Here is a 16,894-nt window from a genome sequence, read left to right on the forward strand (position 1 = left end):
ATTAGCTCTAGCTCTCTTCTGCCAGCCAGTACAGCTGGGATGGGCTGCAGTGTCTACACACACACATATGCACGCACACACAGAGCCTGAGGGTCCAGTTTCCTGGGTGCTCTAGGATCCACCAGAGCTCCCTCTGTAAGCCCTCCCTCCCTTCCTGAGTTAACAGCAGTGTCCCAGATACATGCATAACAGGTTTCCAATTTATTTCTTTTCAACAGCCCTTGGCAAACATTTCTTCCCCCCCTTTCTCTTTTTATTGCTTGCCTTTACTTTATCTGCTAAATCCCTGCTTGTGGGTCTCCAGCTGCCATTATAGCACCTGGCCCTGTTAATATCTCTGTGTTGTTGCAGTTGCTGCCCTTGGGGTCTTAATGAGGAGCAGGTGGATATTATCAGGTCACTTTCAGGAAAGAGGATAGGAAGGGAACCTATTACCAACCAACACATTATATAGGTTATCTCATTTAAAACCATCCTTGTGCAGTAAACATTATTTCCCTTACTTTATGATGAGAAAAACTATCCCCAGGAAAGTCCCTAAATATCATTCTTTTGAAATTCCCTATAAGAGTCAATCTCTCTTGTGTTCAAGTTCTTTCAATGGAGTCCGAGGATCTAATGTCGAATAAAGATCACGTTCCTTAGCCTGGTATTCAAAATCCCTTATGGCCTGGCCCTCATTTACGTTTTCTGTCTCATTCCTCACTACTTAACATTCAGTCATAATCAAATTGACTTTTTCACTCTTCTGCATAAGTACCTGACTCTTCTCCACCTCCATACCTTTGCTCCTGCGATTCTCCCCTTTACAATGCTCTCCTCAAACTATTTTTCCCACATATACAGATTATGCTTAACATTTAAGAAGCAGCTCAAAAATCACAGGCTCCACGTAGACTTAACTAACTTCCCCAGTTGGAAATAATTGTTCCCCACTCTACCAACCATGTCAACTAACCTGCATCTCTCTCCTACTAGTATTCCTTATCATGGGTCCGTCTGAAGCTGTGATCTCTTTGAAGGTGAGAATCACCCGCCGGTTTTAATTTATCATTTCACAATCTGACCAGGGCAGTGCCTTTCTCAGAGTTGATGCATTAAAAAAATAGTGTTGAATTGATGATTTGGGGAAAGTCACTTCATTTTCTAACTACCATCTCCATCTGTGGTTAATAACTAGTATTAATTAAGATATTTCTGACTAAAACTTATAAAAAAAATCAGTGCTAAATGATTAGGTTCCGAAAATTTTGCTTAATGAGGCTAGTTCTTTCATACTTCCCAAATAGTTTATCTTCAGTGACTATCTTTGAATTTGGTTAAGTGGATATGGTTCTCCTTTAATGTAAATTTAAAGTTTCACAATAGTCAAAAATTCTTTCCTTCAGAATAGGACATATGCAAATCAGGTTTAAAGTAGGCTAATCCCTTTATCCATAGACAATTGGTTATGCAAAAATATACACATGAAATATGAAATACGCTTACTGGAGAACTTGTTTAGTATTAACTTACCTCTCTTGACCTCCATTTAACAATTCATTTAATCAACAAACATTTATATGTGTAGTCATATATCTTTCCTAAGTTTCAGACCTGCATATTCAATTAACAACAGCTCTGTTGGAACCCAGGAAACCTAAAATTGAATTTATAATCCATACCCCTGTCCAACCACGAAGTCAAGCCATATACGACCTGCCGAGATCATATAGCAATGCCCACCCATCTTCTTAGTGAATCTGGTAATTATCCTCTATATTTCCTCTTACCTCTTTTTCCTTAATCCTTCCCAACCAACCAAGTACTTAGTATTATTGATTATCCTGCAGAAGTATCTGTAATATATTGCTGTTTTTCTTTACCTCCACTGCTACTGAGTGTAGCTTTTTTGAATAAAAAACAAAGAAATGGCTAATTGGCCAGTATCTTCAACAATAAAGTATTCAGTGTCTATGATGTCCTGACAACATACCAGGTCCTTTATGGATGCTATCTCATTTAACACTCACAAAAACCCCTTAAAAGGAAGTAATTTCAAACAAATTTCTTCTTAAAAGAGGAGATTAAGACTTACAAAGTTGGGCTGCCTAACGGTTCATGACTGGGTAGGTGGCAAAATGGGATTTAAAGTGAGTCTCTGAGACTCTGAAGCCTAATCTCTTTTGCTGTGCAATATTGCCTCTCAGGGAAGAAAATGATAGTTTTGATTAAAAACATTCATCAGTTTGTTCAGCAGGTCTTTTGAACATGCATATGTGCTTGGCTTTGTATTAGGCTGATGACACGGTGATACAGTCCTAGAGGGGCTTCCAGGGACATCAACAGTGGCTAGGCTGTGCTTCTGTTACAGATAAATGGAATGTCTTGGTCACTTTGAGAACACCCATTGTCCTGCTCACTCACACCATTTGCCTACTGATAGGTGGCTCAGGGCTCTGCTTTGTGTCCTTCCCTTCCTCATCCCAAGGCCCAGAGTGATGGAGCAGCTAAGTTCTAGAATATTGCTGGTTATCCTGACAGTGGGAAAATAGAGTTTGGGGGAGCAAGTGCTACTCTTAACGCTTCTAACCATGAGTGTTGTCATCTGGTTTGAATCACATTCTTCACTGGCCAAAGAGAGCCACAAGCAGGAAAGCAGGAAGGTATAAGGGAGGCAGTAAATACTGTTGAACAGGAACACAGTTTACCACAGGTAGAAAACACATAAATATGTAAAGGCAGTCACCCACATACTACTGGAAGAGGAAGCTTTAGTCTCCTTTCCCTTCTTAAATGTCCTGAAAAGGAAAACTTGCTAAAATGCCTGATAATTTTTCAAGGCACTAACTCCTGCTGCCCTGAGGTAATGAGACTGGGATAGAGCTTATCCTTAAGGAAAGAGCTAGCTTGTGTCCCTTTCATTATATTCCACAATATTTGATAGAAGTGGCAAACCAAGGTGGCACCTTCTTTGGTGCCCAGCCATCCATTTTTTTTTCTCCTTGGTCAGGTCTTCTTTATATGGCTGATAAGATGATTCTAGGTGGCTAAGTTTAGGCTTCACAGAGATGAGGGGGCACTGTGAGGCTTAAACCAAACTCACCCATTTTTGAGGGGAGCTCAGCACTGGACAGTGAGCCTGAATTCAGCACTGGGACACTCTCTGAGCCAACAGTGGAATAATACTTTGTTACCCATATGGCTACAGTTCCTCAAGACTTGTCTCTGCCAGATTATCATTGGGGAGAAGCCCTGATTAATAGGATTCATTTTTTTTTCTTTTTTGGACTCTTGCCTTAATACCATCCAATTCCCATCAGTATTCTAAAATGTGCCTATGGAAGCATACACACATTTTATGGATACAGAGGAAAACAAAATGACCAATATATCTTTCAGGTATATAGGGAAGGGAAGGATGAGTTTCCTAGGTCCTGAAGAATGGGAAGAAGGAGCAGGGCAGAAGACATACAAGAATCAAGAAAGAGCATAGTATCCTAGGTGGATAACATGAGAAGATACTGGATTAATAACAAAGGCTTTTTGGTGGGATTTATCAAAAACAGAAGCTGGAAAACCAGACTATTAAAGGTGCTAGATGATAAAAATCTTAAATCTTTTTTTCTTTTTCACTTCAAAATTTCTAGTACTTATTATGCTATCTAGGATAGAATATTCAGGGAATGAATTAGTGAATGGAAGAATAACAAGTATCATGTGTATAGGTTATTTACTCTACATGGGCATGAGATCATTATAACTGCATGGACTCATTATAGTGAATTAGTATTGGTATGCCCATAGTAAAGATAGGAAAACTGAGGCTTAGCAATATTAAGCTTTTGATGTATTATGCATCTATTGAGATACCTTTGGCTGCAAGTAAGGGTATATTTGTGAGATAATAAATAAAAAATACATATATTGGTCTCTGCTCCAGTTCCTGACACAGAGCTCCAAAAACCCTGATAATTTTCTAAGTGATAAGAGCACCAGGGCCATCTTGTGTTGTGATGTTTGGTCTTTGACTCTGGTTCCTGACACAGAGTTTCTGAATCCCTTGGAATTTTTGGTGGAATAGTAGTGATTTGGTTCTAATGAGATGACTCTCAGGGGGCTCCCATTTCAGGACTGCTCATGAGAAAGACCAAACCATGTTTAGAATCTTAGAATTTTCAGCATTCTCTGCCCTTGTCCAGAGAAGAGAGAAGGGCTAGAAATGGAGTTGGCAATTAATCATGCCAAGTGAGGAATACTCCATAAAATCCCAATAGTAGGGAGGATTTGGAGAGCTTTCAGGTTGAAGTGTTTTTGTAAGTTCCATGAGCCATTCTGTAAATCAGTCAAATGCAAGGAAAGGTCATTATAATCTCTGACCACAGCCAGGGGATAACCGGGGCTTGAACAGATATCTGTAGGGAGTGGCAGTTCTGTGGGACTGAGTCCTTAATGTGTAGGATCTGACATTGTTTCTAGATAAATAGTGTCAGAAAGTGCCAGATGCACTTGTCTAAAGAAGTCTCAAATAATGACAAAAAAAATGACATGTTTATTATTTCTTATGAAAAGAATTATGGTGGTATTCCATCCAGGGTTAATTTTTCAGCTCCCAGGCCCTTTCTACTCTTCCATTCTTGGCCCTTGCTTTTTCTCCCTGTGATTACAAAATGACTGCCACAGTTCCAGACATCACATGAACCATGATGATGTCAGCTGACAAAAAGGGAACCGTGATGATGTCTGCATGTCCTTCTTAGGAAAGAAATTCTTCTTAGCTAACTATCTTTAGAAAAATATCTCATTAGGCTCTTTGGTGTGGCCACGAGGGCGTAATCTATTTGTAAATAGCAAAACACAGAGCAATACATGGCTCCGTTTATGGTGCTAGGTAAAATCTGGGGTTGGCGGGAGCAGAGAAGTATGAGAGAGAAAGGGAAAAGAGATGAAAACAAAAAGAACAGTGAGCTGAGTGACATTACAGGGGATCTGGGAGGCTGAAGAAAGGTTTTGAGAGTTTAAGATGTTTTTAGTTTTGAAATTTAATGTCTTTATATTTCTGTCTTCTATAATCCCTCCATTTTCCTTACTATTCTCTAAAGACTGAAGCATATGTAAATTCTATCTGTTTGTTTTGGAGACAAAGTTGAGAAAAGGGACCACATTCCCTGGCCTTAGTTGGTTTAAAGCTCTGAATTTAGAATAATTCTGGGAAGATTTAGGATTCACTAGTTACAGGAACTTGAGGATATGCACTGAAAGTCATCAGAAATCTTGAGGAAGATGTTGGAACTTCCATAGGCTATGAGATAGAGCCCTGGGATGATTTTATTTAATTTTCAGAAGACAGGAAGGCCTCATGACATATGGGTCATATACAAAATGTTGCATTAAGTATTCCTAAATGTCAATCTTTGCTCATATTTCTGATAATTCCCTATGTATAAATTCCCATAAGAGCAATTACTGGTCTAGAGGTTGTGGACATATAGAAAGCCCTAAAAATGCATTGCCATTTGCTGTGACAGGGCTCACTTCCCCATGCCCTTGCCAACATGGCAAGGTATTGTGATGTTTCAGAAACTTTGAAGGTTTTAAGTGCCTGGGCACTGACCCTGAGAAAATGTCCATGTTTTCTTCTGCAAATCCCTGTCCACCTGCAGCCCCAACCAGTATCTCTTGTCTGGGGGTTTTTGATTATATCCCCTATCTGAAAGGGGCAGAAAATGTGTGAGTAGGAGGAAGGAGGGAGCAGGGGACAAATGAAGGATCCAGGATAGTTTGTGTCTAAGAAGGATGAAAGTAGGGGATCCCTGGGTGGCTCAGTGGTTTAGTGCCCAGGGTGTAATCCTGGAGACCTGGGATCGAGTGCCACGTCGGGCTCCCTGCATGAAGCCTGCCTCTCCCTCTGCCTGTGTCTCTGCCTCTTTCTTTCTCTGTGTGCCTCTCATGAATAAACAAATAAAATCTTTAAAAAAAAAAAAAAAAAGGAAGGATGAAAGTAGTAAATGGCTCAGTCTTCTCAGTCTTAAAGGAAACTAGCCCGTTTTGTGAGAAATTGCATTTCTGAGAAGGATCTTTAAGGCTGAGATAGATATGTTAACCCCAAACTTGAGGTTAGATGCTGTCTCTAAAGGGTCTTCTAATTCCCTACCTCCAACCATCTCTAGTGTCTGCAAGCTACACGCATACTACAGTCCCGTGCCACTTTCTGAGGTTACAAAGCTATTGTTTTGTCCTGAAAATGCAGATTGCATGGTAAGATTTCATCAAAGCTCATTCCTCCTGAGTAGCTTTGAGGGTAGGACCCAGAGTGCCAAGGAGTAGGGTGAAGGACTCCTTTTTCACTGACTAGCACTCTTCCTTTTTAGAAGAAATTCATTTTTGCCTTTGGCCACTTGGATTAAAGACAGATCTACTCACAGGAAGCAGAATCCAGCACAGCACTAGAGGCCTGGGCTGTATTTTGGCTCCAGGGGAGAAACCTAATGAGGGATAATGCTGGGAAAAATTAACTGATCAGGTGGTATTTTATTTCTTTTCTACATCTGTTGCTGTATGAGTGCCGTGTGCATCTGGGGGACAGAGCAGGGCATGAGAAAAGCTGCTGGGCACCAGATAACTGGAGGTCCTTCTGCAGAGAATTTCCCTGTTTCCTGTGACGCAGTCCTCAGAGGAAGTTCACCCAGCTTCAAAATCCAGTTTGTGAAAATTCACTTAAAGTTTGGGTGAGATTTGGGGATTATTCATTTTAGGATATGCCACTACTGATATGTCGTCGTGTTTATAATCACCATCTTCTCCATTTCTCTTAGAAACATAGAAGCCCGGAGTTAATTTACAAACAGCTGGCGCTTCTGTTCCTCAGTCCATGATGACAAGGTAGCGTGAGGGCAAGAACCTTCCTGTCCATTCACCTGCACAACCCTAGTGTTCTTACAAGGAACCAATGAATGAACACATGCACAGATGAATAGTGTAATAGCATTATTCAGGCAAGGTGTCTCTTTTGTTTCATTTAACTTTGTTTTCCTTTTCAATTTTAGCTCTCCACTCCCCTTGCCTAGGCACGCTCTCCAGTGGATGTAATAAATGTCCTCCCAATTCAGATTCCATGTTGATTTATTCATCTCTGGGGCCTTAAAAAATCTTTTGATACGTATATTTAATTCATATAAATAATATTGATTAAATCCCTCTCTTTTTACTTATTATCATCCTGTTATTCTATCCAAAACTAGTTGATGATTTCTGACTGTTGCCAAGTATTTCACCATGAGCTTATACCATGTTTCCTGTAACTATTTTCTAGTCATGGGCATCTGAGTTGCCCTCAGCTTCCTGTTGTCACAAATAATGTGGCCATCCTCGTAAATGTCTCCTTGTGGACCTATGAGAGGGTGACTCCGGGATATCCACTCAGGGATGGCATGACTTGGGGCCACGGTCTATGCATATGTTTAATTTCACTAAATTTTGCTGGATTCTCTCCAGGAAGGCACCAGCAGTGCATGAATATTTCTATTTGCAACATTTCGTTTTTCCTACTTATCATTTTTTTGCTTTGCAAAGTGATACTCACTGATAACTACTGGGTGCGAGCATCTATTATTAGCTCTTGGATCCCCTCTGAGGTGACTATTCTTATCCTTTGTCTATATTGTATTGGATTTGTTATCTTTTCTAGATGATTTATAGAAATTCTTCATGTATCTAAATAGTAATTCTTTATTAATATCTTCTTCCAGGCTTTTCTTGTTATTGACTTTGCAGAGTGACATTTGAGGTACAGGAATCGTTTTTTGTTTAGATTTTCCCTTCATGGTTTATGTATTTTGAGTTTTGTTTAACAAAGCCTTTCTCACTATAAGGTAAATACCTGTCCAATCTTACGTAAATATATGTTCTACTACATTTCCTCTGTTAACTTAATACTATTGCCTTTTACAATGTTTTCTTAACCCACATATATGTCTGAAAGTGGTATATGACAGACACAGCATCACAAACCAATGAAAAAATGAATAGATCATTTAGTAAGTGTTGGGAAGAGTTAGCTCGTTTTGATAAGAAAAGAAACTCCAAGTGTATTGAAGACCTGTATCCTTTTCCGTGTATATTCTATCTTCTACTATTGGTTGTTCCATTCGCTGTCTTTTTTTATAGTGTATATTGTGTTCAGATATCTCACCTCTCTCTAGAGCTCACCTTATATACCCTAGGGACCTAGCTGCTTTGACTAGTAATGCCATCAGGATGGAGGCACAAACCTTAGGTCCTAGATTGTTCCTCGTGGCATGTTTAGGAAGATGTGGAGGCATTGGTGTTGATATTTATGCTTAATCATCCCTTGTACTCTTTCCCAGAGAATTCCCCATGCTCCCTATTCCAGGGTATTCCCTGCCCACTGTGGTAATGTGTGGGCTGGTTAGGGAGATATAAGCAACTGCATTCCTGTGTTAAACCTTGTGTGAAAACAAGCCAGGAAATGATATGCTGGAACCATACTGGGGTTCAGAGTGGGATACCAGCTCTTTTCTCATTGAGTCCTGGCCTGCCCCATTATAGGCCTCTGCCCAAATTCAACTACTAATCTTCTGTCTTCCTGGACACTTCACACACACTTTGCTTAGTTTTTAAGTACCCACCCCCCTTAAATGTACAAGCTTCTTTTTTCTCTTCTGGTGTCTTCATAGTTGGTTGGGGAGGGTGCCAGCAGCTGGTATTTGTTGGCCACGAGGTTAAGAACTGGAAGCCTGTCAGAAACTATCTCACTGGGCATCTGATATTGGAGATTTGTGCATGTCAAGAATAACTGTACAATCCTTTATGAGATTTTACTATATTTGTTTTCTTCAGATTGCATTTGTCATCTTTTAAGTTAAAAAAAAACCTTCTGATATTTAGTCTTACTTGTTGGACGCATGATTATAACAACAGGTTTATTGAAAGTAATAATGTCAAACTGAAGAGTAATCTCCATGAAATTCTGTGTACTCATAATTAATCATTAATTTGGTCACTGAACATCTTTGTAAGAGCAGTAGTTTGTCTTATTTTAAAATGTGGAAACCGGGGCAAAGCTGCAAGTCACATTCTCAAAACCATAATAGGTATTGGTGTGACTTCCTGAGACATAATTGTGGAGGTCTCTGTTAAAAACCTTGTATTTCAATAACATGCCATGGGGTCTCTTGGCTAAGTCTTGCAGCCACCCTGGTTCTATTTTTCAGGCTGATGGAAACTGTATTCGACATGTAGCTTTCAGTAGGAAGGATCAACCCATTGCCTGTATCATCCCCACTTAAGGTAAGTTGTGTGGGGAAAGAGCCTAGGAATGGAAACCCATAGACATGGCTCCCAGTCGTGGAAGTCACTTTTAGCCGGTGGCCACCTGAATGCATGATTTTAGGCTAGTTTATTATCTTCTCTGGGACTTACATTTCTGATCTGCTAATGAGGAAGCTGACTTGATACATGTCCCTTGTCACTCATCTCTAAGGAGTTTGGGGAGTCTTTGATTGGGGGTGGAGGGTCAGGCAGTCCCTGTCATCCATCCAGAAGAAATAAGTTTACTTCCCTTCCAGAAAATCTCAGCATCAGGCAGATGCTAAGGCTGAGATTCCTTTTGCCGTTGTGTGCCTAGCATGCATTAGGAACAGTCTATCCCTAGCTTTCTCCAATTTCTGCCCCAATTGCTTTAGCTCTCTTCTTTCCTGCCTTCACCCTTTGTAGCCACCATATAGCTTCCAGAGGCTGCTTTTGCACATGTGCAGCCTGGCACAGGGCCATGCCCACAGAAGGTGCTCATGCAATATCAGCTTGCAGTGTGCTCATCTATCCCATTTTTACAACTTTAATCTATTATTATCAACTCTATCAACACCTGGGCAAGTTTTCTTCCTTAAAATCCAGGCAGATGTTAACCTTCTAATGTTCCTCTTGTTGTGGAAGGAGCTTGAATGGGATAGGAGGAGACTGGATGATATCCAACCCTGGATGGAAGGAGGGGAAGGGGAGCAGAAGTGAGCAGAAAGCCTGCCCCAGGCAGAGAGCCTCTGATGCTGGTAGTCAGCAGGGAATAAGTGGAAATCTTAGCATTCCAGTTTTTTGAGTAATGGCTGAGCTCCTGTTGGGGCCCAGGTGACTGATCCCTGTCTGGAGGCAGCAGAGACGTAGAGGAGCTCTTTAAAACCGCGCAGCAGACGGCCACTCCATGGGAGTATCCATTTTGACAAAATAGACTGTGGATTTGTCCGAAGAACTCAGGCAGCAGGGATTGTGGCCTCCTCCTTGGTCTCATGCTTGAAGACTTTTTCTCCCAGTAATGAGAGTGCCGAGCGAGCAGGCCTTTCCCCGACAGTGCTGGCAGCAGGACAACTTGTGCCCGGGATGGATTTTTCTTCATTGATTCTAATCTTCTTCCTGACTGTCTGTCTTGGCTGCTTTGACATATTGAACACTGAATAGTCCCTGAGTAATTCTTGAACATTTGGGGATCGTTTTTATTTTTACAAGACAGTAGAATCCAATGGAGTGATTTATACATGTACTAGAAGAAAATGAAGAAAAAAATAACAAAGTGGTTTCATTCTGGGAATAAACACGGACTCAATGACGATTAAAAACCACACCAAACAAAAGGTTCGCACCCAATTTTCAATAATTCCATAATTTTGTAAGGATACACAGAATCATGTAGAGATGAACAGTAACGGATAAAGGGCTTTCACAGCTGTGGCTTCAACCATGATTGATGAGAAAATGCTACTGAAGGGAGAAAAGGAAAATGAATATTTATTAATGGAATAAAGTGTCGGGGGCTTAAAATCTAAGGAGATCCATCATTTCATATTCAAGGTTGGATGCATTCAAAACAGAAGGTTCAATACACTGGCCCCATAGCTGAGCGGTAGACCAGAAAAATTCACAGGCACTGCCATCGTTTGGACCATGGGGGACTTCCTGGGGATGTTATTCCCATTTCAGCCCCCATTAACATCACCTGAACAGGGCAACATTACATGAGTTATTACTCCAAGAATGCTGTGACAACAATTGCCTTCACATTTTAGAACACCCAGAGCTATGTGGTCTGGTCATTCACCCAGAAATTAATATATCATGTCTGCATACTTTCTCTGTATATGGTAGTTATGGCCTCTGTGCTGACAGCTTGGAAATTATTGGTAAGATTTTTTTTTCTACCATGACTTCATCAGTTCTCCCTTGTACCTTATAAGGGTAATATTTAGCCAACCAATAGTACCTCTTCAAATCTCCTTGCATATTTTCTCCCCATAGAAACTCTACCCTGTGCTTGTTCTCTTTAGGTTGGTCAATTAGTTAAAACTCAAAAAAAGGCTGTTTCCTTTTGGTGAAATGTTACTCCCCTGACCTTAACATCTTTAAAAAAAAATTAAAATCGGAAATTCAAGGAAGGCATTGTGGATCTCTTTTGTGATGGTATTATTTCTCCATGTAAGCAGCTTGTTCAGACAATTAACAATAGTGATATTGTGCCTTATTTTGACAGGGAAGGAGAAATTGATTGATGGCATTTAACTGCCTTAATTTAACTTAAGGTATTGAAGTTGTATTGGAAATTTTCAGTATGTAGATTTCAGCAGGTGGGTATCCCCCAACCCTATCACCTCTATCCACATAACCATATGCACACAATGTCCTCAGCTCCCTACACTTCTCTTGGGACCTATATTACTTTATTATAGAATATGGCAGTGGTGGCTTATTGGTCCTATAAATCCACCTACACTGAGCTTTTGAAATCACTGTCCTGATAGATAGTCTGAATCTTTACACTGTCACACTTGTGTTATTTCTAGATATCACTTCTAGATGGCAAATCTTGGACTGCAGGTGCTGGCTTATACTGGTTGGTTGTATATGTTATACCAGAAGAAAAGCTGCTGTTCTATTAGACAGTGTTTTTCAATTTATTTTAAACCGTTGATTCTACTAAATCCTTAGCAATAGATGTGAATGAGTTCTCTCTATTGGCCATCTTTGGGAGAAGGCCAAGAGAGTATAAATTTTATTGTTATATTTTATTGTTATTAGGTCATGTATACTTCCCACCTCCCAAGACTGGGAAGTTTAGTCTGCAGAAAAGGGCCAGACTGGAAGTAGATCCCCAACAAATATTTAATGGGTTAACTAATTAGTATGGTTTGTTATTTGGACAAAAAGCAATATTGGAGTTCTATTCTATCAGGGAAAAAAAGATTCACATCTACTCATAATTATGTAGCAATGGCCAGAAGGTATGTGTTCAGGGAGGCTGCAAATCTCAAGGATATAGTTGAAAAAGCCTCTGAGTTGAAAAACAAAACAAAACATGTTCTCTTCAGAGAGTTGTTTTGAGTGGCTACAAATAGGATATTGGGCAAATGAGCAAGAATGTTGAGCAATGAAGCTAGAAAAGAAAAGGTAGGGGCAAGACCCAGAATATTCTGGTAGTTTCTGGCTAACAACTTCCAATTGGGTCCTATAAGAAATGAAGCATTAAGGATCTATGAGCCCAAATTAAACAAACAATGCCTTATCAGATTTGCATTTTAGAAAGGTAACATTAATAATCATGGATGGAAGGTGGTGATAGTGGAGGAGGGAAAAATCGTAGAAGATTATTTCCATAAACTAAGGCAAAAGCCATATTGTTATGGACTTAGTTGTGTCTCCTCAAAATTCTTATGTTGAAGCCCTATTGAAGTACCTCAGAATGTGTATTTGGAGATAGGGTCTTTATATAAATACTTAAGTTAAATGAGGCTGTTAGGATAGGTTCCATTCACTCTGATACTTTTTTTTTTTTAAGATTTATTTATTTATTCTTGAGAGACCCACACACACAGAGGCAGAAACATAGGTAGAGGGAGAAACAGACTCCTTGCAGGGAGCTCGATGTGGGTCTCGATCCTGGATCCTGGGATCACACGCTGAATTGAAGGCAGACACTCAACCGCTGAGCCACCCAGGCATCCCTGACTGATGCTTTTAAAGAAGAAGTTAGGACACAAGAGACACACCAGGCAGGGCACGTCCAGAGGAAAGACCATGTGAGGGTAGCCATCTGCAAGGCAAGGAGAGCGACCTCAAGGGAATCCAAACCTGCTGACACCTTGATCTTGGACTTCCAGCCTCCAAAATTGTGAGAAAATAAAATTATGTTGTTTAAGCTGCTGAGTCTTTGATATTTTGTTATGGCAGCTATATTAGTCGGAGTTCTCTACAGAAGCAGAACCAACAGGATATATCTATTTACCTATCTACTTATTTATTTTAAGGAATTGGCTCATATAATTATGGAAGCTAAGAAGTCCTTGTAGCTGGCAAGATAGAGACCCAGGAGAGCCAATGGTGTAATTCCAGTTTGAGCCCAAAGGCCTAAGAACCAGGAGAGCAGATGGTTCAAGTTCGAGTCCAATAGCCAGCAGATTTGAGATCCAAGAAGAGCCAGTGTGTTTCAGTTCAAGTTCAAAGGCAGGAAAAAACTGATGTCTCAGACGCTTGGATGGTTCAGTGGTTGACAGTCTGCTTGCAGCTGAGGTCGTGATCCCGGGGTCCAGGGTTGGAGTCCCTCATCGGGCTCCTTGCAGGGAGCCTGCTTCTCCCTCTATGTCTCTGACTCTTTCTCTGTGTCTCTCATGAATAAATAAATAAATAAATCTTAAAAAACAAAACAAAACAACCCTGACATCTCACCTCGATCTGTTAGGCAGGAGGAGTTCAACCTTATTTGAGAAAAGGTCACCCTTCATGTTTATAAAGGCCTTGAACTGATTGGCTAAAGTCCACTCATATTGGGGAAGACCATCCACTTTACTCCGTCTGCTGCTTTAAATGTTAATCTCGTCCAAAACCAGCCTCCAGGACACACTCAGAATATGTTTGACTAAATATCTGGGCACCCCATGGTACAGTCAAGTTGACACATAAAATTAAACATCACAGCAGCCCCAGAAAACTAATACATGTAGCCATGGTCAAGAGAATATGCAAGAGGAGATGGGGTTGAAAAATATTCTAAGTGAAATCATAAGGACTTGGTGACTGATCGGATGTGAGGAGTAAAGTCAGTAATGAGTCAGTATTCTGATCCCAGATGATGGAGTGGGAGATGTGCAGGGAAAACACAACACAATGCACACCCACACATACACCCTCCTATACACCAACCTCTATTAGATATGCATAAAATTAAGGGGTAAATTGAGCTTTAATCACTTATCCAGACTTTGCCATTCTTTTTAGCTATTAGGGGCAAAGCTGTTTAACTGTAAGTGAGAATCCTTGCAAATTAATAATAAAGGTAGAGATGGTGTTAAACTCATAAGAGAGACCTTGAGATCTTTAATCAAAACCTCTGAACTCATTTTGCATAGATATCTGCTGTTGTTGCTGTATTTTTTTCCCCCAAGCCCACATCCAATGGGAAGCACTTTGCTTGAGGGGAATGTGAGTATAAGTATCTGTGTGCTGCATACAGGAGAGAGTTCTGATCAGGTGGAATAACCATATGTAGAAATGACTGCCGGTGCCCAGTTTTGGGAGGAGAGAGCAAAGCTATAGGAAATGCTACATGAACATAAAAACACAAAAATCTGAGGCCATTTTGACCAGGAAAAACTAGACACACATTCTCAGTGGTCCTGAGGTCATTCGTAACTGAGTCATCAGTAAAAGGCTATATATATGAAAGTCAGATCTAATTAGGCAAAGAAATAATGGGTAGGTTTTATAAATAATCAAAATACAAATGAGTTTTGCAGTAAAACTAAAATGTGATGTTACAGCCATTGGGGAGTAGAATGTTGGGTCCCAGAGTCCCCTCATGATTAGGCAAAAGGACCAGAGTGGAGGCAGTGAGTTAGGGAGAGACTTCAACGTGTGGCTCATCCTGGGGCCCAGACTTCCTTCTGCTGCACCTGCTACGCAAGGTACTACTAAGGATGTCTGCCCTGAATCGTGCTGCCACCACTGATCATTGTTCTCTGCCATAAATTCCCAGCTCCACCCTCATGGTCTTTTGACTGGTGAAGGGATTTGATAAGCTTCAACAAACAGAAATGTATGGGAGAAATAAAACACATCCTGTCCTAAAAGCCTTTGCCTTTCCTTGTTATTTCAAAAGCTGCAACTTCATGTTCAGTTCGATTGTTCTTCAGGTGGTTTCTTGGGTGGAATGAATTGGTTGGCAATCTCTCCCCAAACAGGTGAATAACTTAGTGTCCAGAGGCCATTAACATTCTGCTTGCAAGGGACTGCTCCCTATTTGGTCCTTAATTTGTTAGTATAATTTCAAGTGAAAACTCACAAAGAATTGCATTACAAGCAAAGTTATTTTTTTGGTAGAACTCACATGTGATACAGAGTGGCTGGTTTTACATAACTTCTGACTCAGTCTTTTATGAAATAAATTTATGCTTGATTAAAAGTCTATGTGTGTGGGGAGAAGGAAGGAGCACTGAGGTAGGATAAGGGAGTGGTGAACAGGTATAAATTCAGGGTAAGTCATTTGTCCAGTTCATAGAAAAGGCACTAGTAATATTTGTAAGAATTGTCTCATTATCATACATACATATGTACATACATGAAAGTATTTACCACGTGAATGAGTTTGGGAGCTGATCCTGTCTTGGTTGAACCTTTGGATAACTGCAGTCACTGTCTGTTGACCTTGATTGATCGCAGAGCTGTGAGTTGGAAGATTTGGCTAAACCACACCTGAACTCCTGACCCAAAGATGCTGTGAGATAATACATGGGTATTGTATTAAGCTGCTAAGTTATGAGGTAATTGTCACATAGCAATAAATAACAAATATACCACCTAAGATTTTGGATAAGCATAACTTAAGTGAGGGCTAAGTCAATTATAGTGAAGATATTTCTGTTGATACTAAGCATATTCACCTTCAAAGTATCCTCCCCCATCTCCCACCCACACCTGCCACCTGCCCAGGAGTACACATGGCCACGTGGCTCATGATAGGTTGCTATGCCAAATCTGTTTACTTAGAATGAAGAAGCAAAGTGATGGTTAAAATTTTTGTCTTTGAAGATCCTTTTGGTTATACATTAATTTTGAGCTTTTTTTTTCATTTGTTTGTTTTGTTAAGAAATTAGGCCCAATCATCACTGCAAATGGTATCCAAAGCTGACAATGAATCAGTTAAGCCATATTTACTAGCCCATTTAGAGACACCAGGTCAAATAAACCATTAATATGAATGAGCCCTGCAATGATAGAAAAAAAATACAAGTTAAATCATGACCGCTCCTGCTTAAAGAAACTCTTTTTTTTTTTTTTTTTGTTCACACATCCAAATATGATAAATACTTCTTGGCACTTTTCCTGCTTAAGGCTTAAGATGGTCAGCGATCCTGAGGCTGTGATAATAGTCACACTGTTTATTTATTACTCTTTAGACTCAGATGGCAGTTCCAGGCCTCAGAGCTCTAGAAAAATGAGTATGGACATCTGGCCAGAAAATGACTCTCGTGTCATTATAAAGCTGGCTGGTTCTGGCATCTGCCTTTTTTTTCTTTTTCTTTTTTTTTCTTTTTCTCTTTCTTTCTTTTTTTTCTTTTCTTTTCTTTCTTTCTTTCTTTTTTTTTTTTTTTTGTGAGCATGAATGATGTTCTTTTTCCTTCTAGGGTGTGAGAAGACTGACATCCTACTCCCTATAGAAAACTTAGTCTAGAACAGTGTTGTCCAATAGAAATATAATGCAAGCCACAAATGCTATCCCCATATGTCATACTAAATTTTATGGTAGCTACATTAAAAAAGTAAAAAGAAGCAGTTGAAATGAATATTAATAGTATATTTTACTTAACTGTACATATCCAATGTTTTATCACTTCAGCCTACAATCAATATAAAAAATCAT

The 16,894-nt window shown here is 40.0% G+C and overlaps 2 long non-coding RNA genes across 6 annotated transcripts in view; one reads left to right on the forward strand and one right to left on the reverse strand.

The window, feature by feature from the left end:
- On the forward strand, positions 1 to 11,336 carry LOC140601662 (uncharacterized). Of its 2 annotated transcripts, none has more exons than XR_012004659.1 (4): positions 1 to 135; positions 979 to 1,022; positions 9,213 to 9,288; positions 9,934 to 11,336. It is a non-coding gene; the product is annotated as an uncharacterized lncRNA (long non-coding RNA). The 2 variants fall into 2 exon arrangements; XR_012004660.1 differs by having other exon boundaries at positions 10,123 to 11,336.
- LOC140601661 (uncharacterized) overlaps positions 8,932 to 16,894 on the reverse strand; it is a 24,002-nt gene continuing 16,039 nt past the window's right edge. The window contains exons 4-5 of one of the 4 annotated variants that reach the window (XR_012004657.1): positions 15,607 to 15,748; positions 8,932 to 10,531 (exon numbers count right to left, since the gene is read on the reverse strand). This is a non-coding gene — a long non-coding RNA (uncharacterized lncRNA). Of the gene's footprint in view, positions 10,532 to 10,625; positions 10,750 to 15,592; positions 15,749 to 16,894 lie in introns of those variants that run through there. The other 3 variants (XR_012004658.1, XR_012004655.1, XR_012004656.1) reach the window with 3 other exon arrangements.

This window comes from Canis lupus, chromosome 12 (assembly GCF_048164855.1).
Source record: "Canis lupus baileyi chromosome 12, mCanLup2.hap1, whole genome shotgun sequence".
Classification (NCBI taxonomy): Eukaryota; Metazoa; Chordata; class Mammalia; order Carnivora; family Canidae; genus Canis; species Canis lupus.